This window comes from Brienomyrus brachyistius, unplaced genomic scaffold, assembly GCF_023856365.1.
Source record: "Brienomyrus brachyistius isolate T26 unplaced genomic scaffold, BBRACH_0.4 scaffold509, whole genome shotgun sequence".
Taxonomy (NCBI): domain Eukaryota; kingdom Metazoa; phylum Chordata; class Actinopteri; order Osteoglossiformes; family Mormyridae; genus Brienomyrus; species Brienomyrus brachyistius.
The window spans coordinates 76,771-91,669 of NW_026042784.1; the positions used below are offsets into that span (position 1 = coordinate 76,771).

Below are 14,899 nucleotides of genomic sequence, written 5' to 3' on the forward strand. Positions count from 1 at the left end.
GTTAGATTATATAGCATGTCATTTGAAATAGCCAAACTCTACTATCACTGGAAGAATGTGAATTCTGATGTGGACTGGATAGCTATCGAGAGCAATTTGGCTTCACTATTTCAACCTCTGCACATTCTGTCACAATGGGGGGACAATATAAGAAACACAAACCCGATAATATCTTTTTCGAGAAATATATGGATCAAAATACATAAGAAGCTTAAAGTATCACATGACATGCAGCCATATTCCTCAATTTGGCACAATCCTCAAATACAAATAGTAAAAAGTATGGAAACAATGGCAACCCAAAGGGGTGAAAACTCTCTGGGATTTATTCGTAAATGGGATGTTTATGTCATAATCAGACTTAAAGAGTAAGTATGATGTAGGAGGAGGAGGGAGTTTTTGGAAGTTTTTGCAACTGAGGCATTGAGTCACAAGTGTTAAAATGCAGAAGATGAATGGTCAAGAATACTTTCTAGAGTGGGGAAATATTTTAGGGAAGTAAAAGCTAAATTTATTCAGTATAAAATTATACACAGATAGTACTGGACACTAGTTAGACTAAATAGAACTGGACTAATTAATACTGATCAGTGTTGGAATTTTAGAAGGCAGGTGGGGGTTTATTTACACATGCTGTGGCAGTGCTCTCAGGTATATCCATTTTGGGGTAGAGTTCTTGGTCTCCTGGACAAATGGCTAGGCTTTACTTTACCCCGCAAACCCGACTCTCTCTGCTAGGAGATAGAGTGGAATTGCCAAAGGTGAATAATAAACAGTTTAAGGCTGTGATGGTGGGACTCAACTGCCATGAGGGTAATATTAAGGCATTTGAAATCCTCAACAATCCCCAATATAAAGGAATGGACCGATGAGATGATTAAGGCAGTCTTTCTCATGATGGTGGGTAAATCTGGGGTGGCTCTTGTGGTTCTCATATGAGGTCTTTGGTGCACATTAAGTGAGGCAGATACAGGCCACCCATTGTGTACCTCTGTGCCATTTAAATGGGCTTGCAATCTGAAGAGGTGTGAGGTCACAGTGATTTAACACTGGTCCACTTTTTCTTATGGCCTTGAGCCAGGTCATGACAATATCTTGTGTAGCACTAATGACGCATCTGCTCATGTTATCTCATAACTTGAAGCTGTTTGTGCAGCACAACCCACACGGCACCAACAAGACATTGAGAACAATCCCAGCAGCCCTCGGCTCTCTTACCCAATGCTAGGGGTAAGGGGACCAAACTTCTTTAAATTTCGCTTTCACAGTGGCTTTTGAAAAAATTAAGCAAATCACGCAATGCTATTGAAATTATTAAAACATAGAGATTAACAGTCAAATATGTTTTGTGATTTTAAATGATGAAGTAATATATTGGATATAACATGAATGTATTTCTTATTTCTTTTTTTTTGGGTTTTCTGTGGTGAGAAATGAAAGCTACAGGCATGTAAATATTGCTTCCTGTAGTAACTTGTAAAATGTTCCTCATTGTTAACAATCACATTACATGTGAAGGTGTCAGTCAGTGGAAACACATAGTGAGGCACGCTGGCCAGCCATTGTATTCGTTCAGGACCAGCCCATCAAGTAAAGGTTTCAGCACCACGGACAGTGACCTGTGTTAAACTGACCTCAGGTTCCTACATTGGCTCTATGGAATTTTCTGTAAATAATTAAATGCCACTGGCCCCCTACATGCGGAAATGTTTCCCCCTCCCCCAGACTTCTTCAGAGAGCTTTGGAGGACATTGTCTGCACGCTACCAGAGGCAACTAAGAATGTGCTTGAGTTGGGAGGAGGCAGTAGTCCCCATTTTTCCCTCCTGCTGTAGAGGGTCATCGGGAGGAGGTGGGTTTGCTGCTCTCTTTCGTGTCTCTTCAGCAGGTGGCTCTTAGAGATTTGTCTAAGAAAGGTCTGTACCAGGCTTGTGTTAAAGTGCTGCATTTTCGGGCACTGAGTGGACTGGCGGATTCTAGGTGGTCAGGTTTGTTGAGGCCTGGATCTTCCCCGCGGGGATGTTGGAGGTCCCTGTACAAGCCCCCCATTGAGAAGCACACGGTGGATCTTCAGTGGCAGATTGTGCACGGGGCAGTGGCCACAAACAGCTGATGCACATTGATTCCACAGGGTGGGAATTGGTTTTCTTAGCTAATCTGTTTCTTTAAAACAAAGAAATGGATTGTTTACTTGTGTCTTTTATTCTACATCATAGATAATGCGAACCTTCATATAAGTAAGAGGTAATATTTTGCTCAGTATCAGTTCAAGTTCAAATACTTCAGGTTTTTTATTTGGCAAAACAAATAAAATTGTTCAGATACTTCAGGTTTTTTATTTGACAAAACACATAAAATTGTCATGCAAAGTCATTGATTTATTTTTAAAACTATTGCACTGTGATACATTTAACATCATATTTTCAGTTCTGCCAAATCTCATATTGACATCTTAGTGGTTTTCCAACGGCTTGTGGTGTCACATGGTGGTCGAAAATGATATTACAGGCTTTTGTTGAAATTACCTTAAAATTCATCTGGAATGTATTGATTTATGCCATAATTAATGATGCAAATTAACACAGATGGGGCCATTTTGACCCCATTTTGATGTTTTTGAAGAGGTAGACGGTCCAGTTGGCTGTATTAGTCAGTCTGCTAAGAAACATGGCGCCAACAAGCCCATGGCCCCTTTTCATGTAAAACTTCGTACAGGAGGCTGTTTGTGCAGATTAGTGCCTTTGTTAGCCTCGGCTCCTGTAAATCATATAAGCACACCCACCACACCCCCAGGAGCATTCCGCGTGCCCCCACCGGCCAACCTGCTTGTCCCCCCCAACCCACAGACCGTCTGTAGTTCTGAAATTTATCCACATGGCTGCTGACCAAGTCTAAGGTAAAATTTCATAAATGAAATTTTCAGTAAAATACATTTTTTTCCTCTAATCTGGGAGACAGTGCAGAATTATTGGAGTCGGTCCTAACTCTGTCAGGCACCTAGGACTCGTATCTCCCTCTGAGAATCTCTTCTAATGCGCTCAGCAGCAGAAATTCTCCATCCTAGATGAGCCTGCAAAGTTCTGTAGAAGTTAAATACAAATAAAGGATGAGACAATTTACTTAAAGCATGATACAGTTCATATTGCTCTTCAGGCTTCGTGATAAAATATTAAAATTATGGAGTACAAAGTTGTACAACCCAAATAATACGGATTATTTTCCATCTTAACCCATATTCTAAGCATATTGATTTCTCTTGTAAATTTTACTTTTACAGCAGTATGATTTAAGACACTAACAGCAATTCATTTTTCAACCAGTAATTGTTAATGTGATAGCCTCTGGATCTCCAGCAGAAGGGCTCCTTTCCTCAGCCGGATGTCCTCAAGTTCAGAGTGCTTCTCTGGACTCAGGTCCATGGAGACTGCAGCAGACAGGAAAAGGAGATCGTCAGCGGGTGTGGAGCTCAGCAGGTTGGCCATCTCTGCCAGTTTGGTTGTTGGTTCAACTCCCATGGCAGAGTAATCGTAACATTGTTAAGCCCTTGAGCAAGTCCCTTAGACCCAAGTGCTCTGACCCCAAACTCTCCTCACTTCGGACAAAAGCATATGCTGAATATATGTAATCCCAAAGGGCAGTTACAGAAGACCCCAGGACCGGAGTAACATGGGAAGCAATTACTGATGCCTGGAAGCTTTGGGGCATGCAAATAAACTGCATCCAAAGGCAAATGGCTAATAAAGAATGCTCTGAATGCCAGGCATTCGTCCAGCAGTGAGATCGTAGAGATAATGAATAAAGATAGAAAGTGTGAATAAAGATAAAACATTTTGATTGTATTTGCGAAGCGATGCTGGATGCGCTGAGCTCGCCGGGAAGGTCATGTGGTCCGCATTCCCTCCCCATGCACACGTGATCAGCTCAATCACACCGAAATTGTCGGTTTGCTGCCCTTCAGGGAAACAATCTAAAGGGTGTTACGGGAAAAGTAATCGATGCAAGAGCCAATGATGTTCTCCTGGTGCCTACCCGTGTTTATGTTATCGTTACTGACACAAACAATGATGAACGATAATAAGCATTTATAAGCCATGATGACCGCACCATTAACGTGGAGTTGCACTAACGTCTGTTTTTATAGCTAACCAACAAGTCAACGTCTCACCCTGGTAATGCAACAGCGCCGTTTAAACAATACGTTTACACCGATCAGTGGCCTGTACTACGAATCAGGGTTACTGGCTTATCGGGGTAACTTGACGGATTTAAGGTACCACAGTTTAAATGAATTTCATATTTGTTCATCGGGATGCCTGAATCGGTGCTAATCAGTACTACGATGCCAGTTATGCAATGTAGTTTTGATAAAAACTTTTCTGTCATTTAACATAAGAGGAAAAAAATAATTATACTGTAGTAAAATGGTTTAAAACTGTGACAAATTTTGCCTTTTTTTTACAGTGTATACTTCCAGTCACAAGGTAGCAGATACGGATTTCTGAAATAGCAAAGATAAAGGTCAATGATTAATATCCCTCATCTCTTTTAAAACGATAGGTAAGATGCTGTTTTGATATCCTGTCTAGGGTTGGAGTGTAACAGTATTCACGGGAAAGGGGAATGGGATAAAGGGACAAACAGGGTGAGGGCAAGAAGGGAACACCAGTGGACAAAGGGATATTTTTTGTATTTTCATTTTTTTTCCATGTATAATACTGACACTGAACAAATAACCCAGTGCAAAAGACTTTGGGACTGACCACAGCCAAAATAACAAACAAAATCCCCAACTATCAAGTGCGACCCACAGCTAATCTCACCTAAGTGCAAAAGAAAAGGAAACCAAAAGACAAACACTCCACCTCACTCCCTAACCAAATAAACAGAGTCCAACACACACTTGCAAAACAAAATAGCAGTCACTCCCTATGCAGCAATACAATCACACATACATAACTTACACACAAGTCAAAGCAACAAGGGGGCTAGTGAAGACGTAAACCAAAGAAAACCAAGCGGGGAGACAGCAAGCCAAACTGAGGTCGCGGGGGGGACCGGAGCCTGTCCTTGGAACAACAGGCGTAGGCAGGAACCAACCCTGGGCAGGAGTCAACACTCTGCAGGGCGCAAACACTCACAACTCAGATTTGCCAATTAACCTACCCTGCGCACTTTTGGACTGTGGGAGGAAACCGGAGCCCCTGCTGGAAGTCTTTCCCCATTCACCAGATTATATTGCCAGAAGACTGAAAATTAGATATCAAATACTAGAGTGACATAAAAACAAAAAACAAGTTTGCTTGTAATGAGACGCAAAACAGAAGATTATCTCTTTTTATATTTTGAGAAAACATTTTAACATTTATCCAATTGCAACAATTTTCTAGGAGAAGGGGTGTGTTTTTTGACACAAGTGCCAATATTTTTGGCCATGACTGTAATAGTTATTTGTGATTTGTAATAATTATTTAATTTTATCGATCCATCTACTTACCTACACTAAAAAATGTACTGTTGGATGTAATTAATTTTAAGACTAGTGGTTACATGAAATTACTTTCTAAGAACATTTTATTTTGTAATTCAAATTTTTCTTATTTTTCAAACCAAAAAGTTACAGCACTCTTCAGCCATTCACATTTATCCAAGCGTCGACCCGGGACTCGGTGGGCTGCTGTCTGCCAAAGTGTGCTGTCAAGAACAAAGCAAATTGTTGTTAGGAAGACTATGTAGATAGGATTGCTTATCAGTAAAGTGCTTTAAAAATTAGTGCTTGGGTTTTTGTACGAGAAGCTGTAATTTCCAGCTCCACTAATGTCCACGCGTTGTTGTGGAGATGCTTAAGATGTTTTATTTTAAATAACACATTAGCCGAAAAGAGTTTCATTGCTTAAAAACGATGAGGTTAAAGAGGCTTATTTTAAATAAAAGATCAGCATGTGTTGTCATACATCTTTTCAAGTTCTGGTTATACCTTTTGATTAACCATACGTAGATAAATTTAGCTAATTGTAGCTAAGCAATCCGGGGGGGGGGGGGGGGGGGGTTAGAGATCGACTTTTATTTAAATTAGAAATAGATTATTTTACACTATTTACAAATAAGCATATAAAATATAGAATTGGTGTGCATTCTGCCAGAATGGCGGCATGCTTCTCACAATCCAGGCCAACGGTTCGCCTCACGACAACAATTTCCCCTGGTAGCCATTTGACAGCAGCTTCACGCAACGAGCTGGCTCAATAAAGGAAATGCTGTGTGGATCTACGCGCGTGCGCCACACGAGAGTGAGAGCATGCATTCGTTTAAACAAGAATTAACCGCGTTATTTCCTGATTATTGCTATCGAAAATGCTCAGAGCGCTTTACTTTATTATTCACATTGACAGAAATGTGCTTCATTACTTAAAAACATTACGGTTATAGGGGTTTTATTTGCTAAAACAGGCGCTCCGCCGGCGTAGCCATTTTTAAAGGGGCGTCGGCGTGGGTGCGCATGCGCCAAACGCCGGACTAGCGATCGTCCATTCCGACCCGCGTTGTTCAAACAGGGCAGTCGCATGTGTCGGAGCTCCAGGATCGTTTCGTCCTATTTCTTCTAAAAGTTTGCCGCTTACATGCTTTCTCAAACCTGGTAAATATAACTAAAGTCTTTCGTGTTGGTTAAATGTAATGAGTGATCGCTTCTTTTAAAACGACGGGCTTGTTTGTTGTTTTCGCTTGTTTAAATTTGCTGTTCTGCTGCTTCTTTCGGGCATGTTTGTTTAAATTCACACTGCTTTTCTTTTAAAATAACACTAAGGGTTTTCTTCTTTAACACACTTGGTGCTTTCTTCTTTTAAAACATTTGGGCGCTTTCTTTTAAAATACGCCGCGGCGCTTACTAACAACACAGGGCCGGACGGACGCCCCCTCTGAACGTGTATGCGCTAGCTTGCCATTATCCTGTTCTATGTTTTATTATTATTATTTACCTTAAAAACGTAATTTAAAAAGCACATTAATTAAATACATGGGTTTATTCTATTAAAGTTTAATCTCCCAAACCCCCCTATCTGCAACACGTGGCATAAGCATGTATTGATACCATATATGGGCATAAACCCTCGACCAATCAGCATCAAGGATAAGCCACTTCCTCTTATGACGTCAGAAGCGGAGAATTAAGCTCCGCCCAAGGTACCACATAATATTTTTTCACATAAATATATAAAATGTACATATACAGGGGAGAGGGAAAGCCCCCCCCCCCAATCAGGATTACATTTAGTTATATTCTAGCCAGAGAGAAAATGTATAATACTATATTTTTCGTGTTTAATCAGCTCACTGAACACAGGCATTTATTTTTGTCAAACATACAGTACTGTGCAAAAGTCTTAGGCAGTCCAAAGAAATGTTTAAAGCTGTTTATCTGGGTAGCAAGTGTACTTTGGCTTAGAACAAAAAATACAATTTAACATTAGAACGTGTGCAAATTAAGAGTAACACAATAAAAACTAGTAATAATTTCTTCTGTGTTCTAAAAAGTTACTGATATCTAGTTGGATGGCTAGATGAACACCACATCAGTTCCCAAACTTCTCCTCAGGGGCACCTCAGCCGTTCCATGATTTTGCTAAATTTCACCAACAGCTCAATTAAATTATTAAATATATTGGTTAAAAAAGTCAGTGCGAGATTGACTAGCTGTATGAGGTCTGCTAGTGGCCAAGTCAAAAAATACATGGCTGCACTGGACGGTCGCTGCAAATACTAGGATGATTTTAGCAGAGGTTCTGAAATGGCGAAGATGACACACTTTCAGAGTGAAAAGGATTATAAAGGTTAAAAAGCAGAGATTTCACCTTTTTGCCAGGAGAACCAGCAACATGTCACAGTGACACTGAGGAGTCACTATAAACCCAAAACCCTGGATAGAGGGACTGAGTGAATGAGGAGGTGAATCTGTGCAGGGGGGTCAGTCCATCAGAGAAGACTCTGTAGAAGGACAGAGCACCAGCCCCCCAGTCCAGATACACTCCTACTCTGCGGGAGCCTGAGGGCCGTATGGGTATGAGAGTCTCTTTATTATTGTGCCAGACAGAGTAACTGTCAGTATAACAGCACAGAATCCATGACTTGTCATTGTATCCAAGGAGACAGTCCCTCCCTCCTTTCCTCCTGATGACTCCTTTATAAGTCACTCCTATCCAGGCTTCATATCCATCCCACTCAGCCTCCCAGTAACAGCGGCCAGTCAGACTCTCTCTGCACAGAACTTGGGGGCGGCTGTCAAATCTCTCTGGATGATCAGGATATGGCTGCCGCTCTGCCCCCTCTGTCACCTTCCTGTTCCCCCCTGACAGAGACAGGCGTCTGTTTGCTGTGTTGGGGTCCAGTCTGTAGGCAGGAGGAAGAATTATTAATCCCATCAGGCCGCCTGTACTTTCTGTTTCTGTACGATATAAAAACAGCACAGCTTCCCCTAACGAAGCGGGAACTGAAGCTTATGAAACAGCTCAGGAAATGTCGGAGGGAAGCGAGCTAAACTAACAGCTTAATTAGTGAAATTACGGGGAAGTAAAATTACAAAGCAGCGATATTCATCAGACATATTCATCACAAGCATATTTACCACAAAACGGCACCAGAGATCAATACTAAAGTCAGTGTCTTTCCTTCTAACTGCTAATTCCGGCGCGTGCGGCATGAAAATGGCCATCAATAACAGAATATTTAAGTAATATTATTACATATTTAAAGTGACATTTAATAAAAGTTTGGACCTGGATTCTGATACAAAAGCTGTTTCCGGCGCCGGAGTTGCGCTCCATGAGGATTCAGTATTTACAGCGATTGCTAAAGATGGTCTTTAGTCACAGCAAAGCCGGTCTGAATGCATTTCAAATGCATCGGCTTATTTCCATGAAGCATATGTCATACTGTATCTACTGATCCGGGAGAAACGCTGCAGTGTGGAGCGGGGCGGAATAGGTGCCGCGCAAAGCCGGCAAACTAATGATAATACCGTCTACAAACCATCAAAAAAAGCGGATTAAACTACACAGTGAGACGTGCATCATGAAAAACAGAAAGGTTCTCATTACCTCATTAAACAGAAAAATATTGCTCAGAAAAACGGGATTATTATTTTATTAATTCGAAAAAACAGACTTGATTTTTTTCCCAGATGAATGCAATACGCTTCCATAGCGAACCGCTTACCACGCGCGTGACTCTAGATACGGCGCCGCTACCGCGAGGCGTGAGCCCCGCATCTCGCGCACGCGGCCGCTCTAATCTGTTAACATGGGCGCCGAAATGAAATTTGATATTTTCCGCCGCACATGATGCACATCCAGTGTGTCCTGGGCGCTAATTTCTTTTAGCACCGTGGATCAGGAGAACTTTTTAATATTCATGAGTGAAGCCCTACACGATTGGCTGGCTGATTAATATTTATGAGAGGGGCACTACCTCATTGGCCAGTTAACATCGACTTGTGCTGCCTGTTTCTTCTACCTAAAGCAGGGGTGTCCAAATCCAGTCCTGGGGGGCCGGTGCCCTGTGTAGCTCAGCTCTTTCCCTGTTCCACCATAAATAATTCAGCTCAAGAGCTGTGTGGTTATTAGCACAAGGAGATGAATCAGGTGTGTTAAATGAGGGGAAACCCAAAAATGTGCAGGACTCTGGCCCTCCAGGACTGGATTTGGGCTCCCCTGGTTTAAGGCATTCAGTGACCAATCAGTAATATTCTCTCATGAATATTAATGAGTGTTACAGAACCACCCTGTAAAAATGCAAATTCACATTTCGCACATTTGCACGGAAAAGATGGCGGCAGGTGCAGTATTTATCAGAACAGTTTTGGTCACGTTGGAAAAAGGAGTATCTGTCTAACATCGCAACAAGACAGAAATGGCACTCTCCAAGGAGAAACTTGAAGGTTGGAGATGTTGTGATGGAGAAAATGGATGACTTGCCACGCAATGAATGGAGATTAGCACGTGTAATGGACACAACAACTGACAAAGATGGACTTGTAAGAAAGGTAAAGCTTCGTTTTGGAGAAAGGAAGATGGACAAAGGACAATGTTACAGTAAACCTTCTGTAGTGGAACGCCCAGTGCAGAAACTGGTTTTGCTATTGGAGACTGTTTAATTACATTCTGAAGTTTAAGGTTTATTCTGTCATGTAAACTGTGTTTTCATACAATGTAATGTTTACAGGTCAACGGTTACAGGTCATTTCTTCATTAGGAAATCATTATCACTCCGTTTGGTTCCCATTTGAGCTCTAATGATTTGGTGGGAGTTTAAATGACCGTATTAATATTTCGTTTATTCCATTTATTAGTTACAAATGTTATTCCTTGTTTAACTGTATAAGACGAGTGATGCCTTTTATTGTGAAAGAACGGCTTTTATTTTGAAGGAACATAGAACAACAAGCTGCCGTAAACCAGTGTTGCAAACCGCACAGTAGCGGGAAAACTTCATGGAAGTCGAAGCAAGGTGTGTTCCGTGAAAAAGGAATAGTTATATTACGATTCTTTTTTGGTTAATTTCTTAAATACCAGTGATGGTTTTAGCTCCTGGTTGATGAGGAACAAGGTGGGTTTTGAAGGTTGATTTGTAAATGTATATATGTTTAATATTTCTGTTGTAAGGTGTTTTGCCGAGTAAAATGGACTACGTTTTTGCTCACTACAAGGTGCTAAAGAGCACGGATAAATTAAGCGTGTTAAAGGGTTATAATTTACAAGCTGCTTTGTTTTATTTGTCATGTAAGGTCACGGACAATTTGATAATGATTTACTTTAGTTTATTTCGTGATTCAAAGGTGTTTAAAAGCAAGTGTGACGGTGCGTCACGACGTAACGTGGCTGCGTATAGCAGGGCAGTGGAGTTGGCGGGAGAGAGAGGGGGAAAGGAGGTTTTTTTTTGGTTCGTTCGGGTGATGTAGAGTAAGTAGGGAGAATTCCTTAATGTAGTCACACAGGACCAGATTAGTCTGAAGGCAGGTTCGAGCCACGTTGGTGCTCCGGAGAAGGGAAATTGCTGTGTGTTACCAGAACGACAGAGGAGAGCTGCTCCCGGTGCCGCGCAGTGGGAACCGGAGCTTGGAGGAATCGCGGTAGCTTCCCTGCTATACAGAGACGACTCATCAGCTCCAGTACCAAGGACGACGCAGGTGATATTTAATAAAGTTTATTTCGGCGAATGTACATCAGGGTGATCAGCAACTTGGCCAAGAAGTAGAAGACTTCTGCTAACGTGACGGACACTAAGCGGAGTTTTAAAAGATCGCTGCTGCACACCCCATTTTCTGCGCACGCTACCACCTGGCAGGGCAGGCCCGCTATGTTCTAACTGCATGCCCGGATGCCTGATTTCTCTGGCGGTCATTTTTGGAAGTAAATGTACTGAACAGACTTTCGCATGGGAGTGTTGATGTTATCGGACGGATTATTACAATGTGCCGGTGGTATAAAGTGCTAAATGAATAAGGTTCATTTCTGTTATGAGGTTGTTGTGCATGTTTAATATGAATGTGTCCTGTTGTAAGGTTACTACGAACGTGTTATATGAAGGGTAAAAAATATCCCGTCGGAGGTAAACGGGAGTTCTTGCTTGAAGCCTCCACCGTTAGACACTGAGCGCTCAGTAGGGTGACTGGGGCTGGGGTTTCATTAATAGAGGGGAGTCAGGTGGTTGGTGAAACTCAATTTGGTAATTGCAGTCCTTTGTTTTATGTGAGCTTTGGTTCTTTCCATCTAATAATTTAGTAATCTTACAGAGAATAAACTGCCTATGTGTTCAATTTACCCTATCCTGGTGTACAGTGGTTACCCTGCTTCTATTATTTAGGCTCTCTCCGGAGTAGGGGCGTCTCACCTGCTACTGCTGGGTACTTCGGTCGGGGGGTGGGGGTACGGTGTGGGTACTTAAACATCACGCTATCCCCAACAGTACTACACTCCAGGTTGGCACCGTGACGCTGATAGGGAAGTGCTGGAGCCTTAGCCGATCTGCTCACGTAGTGCATGTAGCAGACTAGGGAGGCGATTGGTGAGGGTACAGGGACCTACATCCTGCTGTACCTTCTCCGTTTGGAGGATTGGGCAGCCTAGACCTCTACTACGCAGGCTGTGGCCCAGTCTGTTACACGTTGTTAAAATGGTTTAATTGAATATAATTCAATGATATGGGGGGGAGAGAAAGGCCAGCTCCATTGACACTACTTTATGGTCCGAGATACCAAGATCATATACCTGTAGATTACTGATGGGGGCGAAGTTTGAAATGACCAAGTCAAGTGTGTGACCCCTGGAATGTGTGGGGACATCAACATGTTGTTGTAGGTTGAGGGAATCTAGCAGCTCCAGGAAATCAGCAGTGAGATAACCGGAAGTGGTCTTTACTCTACTCAACTCTGATCTGAGGATCTTTGTTTCTAGTGTCGACGACATTCCTAGGCTGTGAGATGCCGACTTCCTGTTTTGATGCTAATATGCTAGCATGATTGTAGTCTCCACAAGCAGATCAGAAGATTGGACACAGCCAAGCCTCTCAGCTCAGGCACCTCAAGCCCCAGGGCACTGTGGGAGCTGAGGTGGACTTACCAGGCAGACAGACTCGGGTGGTGACAGGGGGCTGGGGGGCTGCAGGGGACCTCCTGGGGAGAAAGGACAGATGAGCACCTTCAGTGTGATAGCAGTGAGACCAAACAGCCCAGATTCCCTAACAGTGACTCCCCCAGTCTAGAGGGCCTCAGATGTTCTCAGAGATCAAGGCAGACTCGTGAGGCTGGTAAAAGTGCTCTTTCAGCAGACCCCAGAGGCTAATGGGACTGCAGTACATCACCACTCGCTTGGGTGCTCCTAGAGCCAAAACTTACTTTCAGGATTTTCTACAACACATGAAGATCCAGCATCTTATACGGCGCATTAATCACCCCTTACTTTACTTTCTCATTTTAATAGAGAATGAAATCCTGATTCCTGGTCCTGGAGATGAAGTGTGTGTATAATGAAGCAAGCATGCGCCAGGGACAAACTGAACTGTGTCCAACAATTACAGACTTTTCCCTTTGAACCCAGACTGTTCTGAATGAAGGACTTTAAGCAAAGTTTGCTTATACGGGCCAGTCGATATAATTCTTGACACTGACCCAGTTTTTAGAATTTTCAGCTTCACTGCTTATGTGGTGTGTGAGAGAGGAGCTTAAAACCACATCAGACCAAATGTCATTTTAGATTCATGACACTGGGTCTAATACTACACGCTGTTTCACTTCTGTAAGTTACGTTAATGCATAAGAAAGTGCTTTCGACCAATGTACCGGAATCACATTTTTTATTGGAAAATAATGGAACGTGTGCATATTCGTGCTTTTGCAAAAAGCAAAACGAAGAATGAAGTACAAGAATGGAGGTGGGTGAAATTCACCATGTGCTTTGAGGTGAAAACACGCCTGCCCCCTAGTGGTCAACAAGCGGCATCGCAAACATAATGGTGAAGTCCAAAATATTCAGACTCTGACACATAATAAAATTGTTTAGTCTGGAGCTTACAACAAAACGGAGAATATCATTTACAGTTAAACCAATATTATTTCAGAGTGATGAGCCACGTACTTGCTGGAGCCACACTGCACATTGGTCAGCACGGTGAAGTTGTTCCTCACGCTACGAAGGCTCGCAAGCACCTACGTGAGAAAAACACAGAACATCAAGACTCCTAAAAAATAAACACTGCAAAGGCCAACCTTCATAAATTCATATTCTTTGCCCCAATGTCATATTTACCTGAGCAAAGGGTGTTACAATCAGGTCATCCCCATGTCTGCGAATGAAATAAATTCATAAAATTCATGAAATAAATTTCCATTACACAGAAGCAATATTAAACTGACAGTATTGTTCAGCCAGTCAGCCAAACAGAAACAGCACCTAGATATGATTCTATGTATATAAGCATAAGGTACACCCTGATGGTATCACCGCAGGTCACAAACACGCAAACAGTTAGCGATTTAGAGATTCCAATCCGCCTAATCGCATGCGTTTGAGCTCCAGAATGAAACCCAGATGGCAGAGGGGAGAACATGCAAACTCCACACACGCAGAGCACAACCCACAGCCCTGGAGGTGCGAGGCTACAGTGTTACCCAGAAACATAGAATAAAACAATGGAACATCGAACGAAACAATGAATGGACAACAAAGACAGGTTAAAACAATGAATAAAGTCTCTCGGGATTCCTCTGTTCTAGCCGAATTATTCTGACCGTTCTGAGTGACGGAGTAACTTAAGTAGCTAGTATGTGATTCCCACAAAGACACATTATCCTTCACTTTGTCTCCATACCGATAACACAGAGTGATAATATACAGATGAAGTTTCCATCAAAGTGTTTAAAGTCTATGAACTACTGTTCCAGGACCTCAGAGAATGGGCCACTCCAAGACAAAAAGCAAAGATACGCAAATGATTGATCATGAAAAAGGTTATGTAGAAACACAACAAGATGTCAGACTGGGTGGCAAGTGGGTTAACCGGCTAGGAAGAGTCTGAAGAGCTTCTGAATTTGGGAAGCGAGCACACGGTAAACAATTTTTTCTAGGTGTGGCTCATCACCCTCCGGCGAATATTCACTAACAGCCACCATTTCTACTAGAGTGGGGTCCGGGAGAGAAATGGACGAGAGGGCAGAGGCTGAACGATCGAGGTAGGGTTTAAACATGTTTATGTGACAAACCCTGGACTTCCTCCTATGATCTGGGGTTTCTATCACATAGTTGGCAGCGCTCAGCTTAGAGTGGATGACATAGGGATCTTAAAACCGAGCACAAAGGAAGGAACTGGACAAAGGGAAGGACTGCTCTGTAGCAGCTTTATCGAACTGTGCCTTC

At 42.4% G+C, this 14,899-nt stretch overlaps 1 long non-coding RNA gene across 1 annotated transcript; it reads right to left on the bottom strand.

Annotated features, from left to right (window-relative positions):
* Positions 1-12,623: 12,623 nt before the first annotated feature.
* LOC125729144 (uncharacterized) lies at positions 12,624-13,831 on the bottom strand. The gene is made up of 3 exons (XR_007389623.1): positions 13,793-13,831; positions 13,622-13,692; positions 12,624-12,660 (listed from the first exon to the last, which is right to left on the bottom strand). It is a non-coding gene; the product is annotated as an uncharacterized LOC125729144 (long non-coding RNA).
* Positions 13,832-14,899: the final 1,068 nt, after the last annotated feature.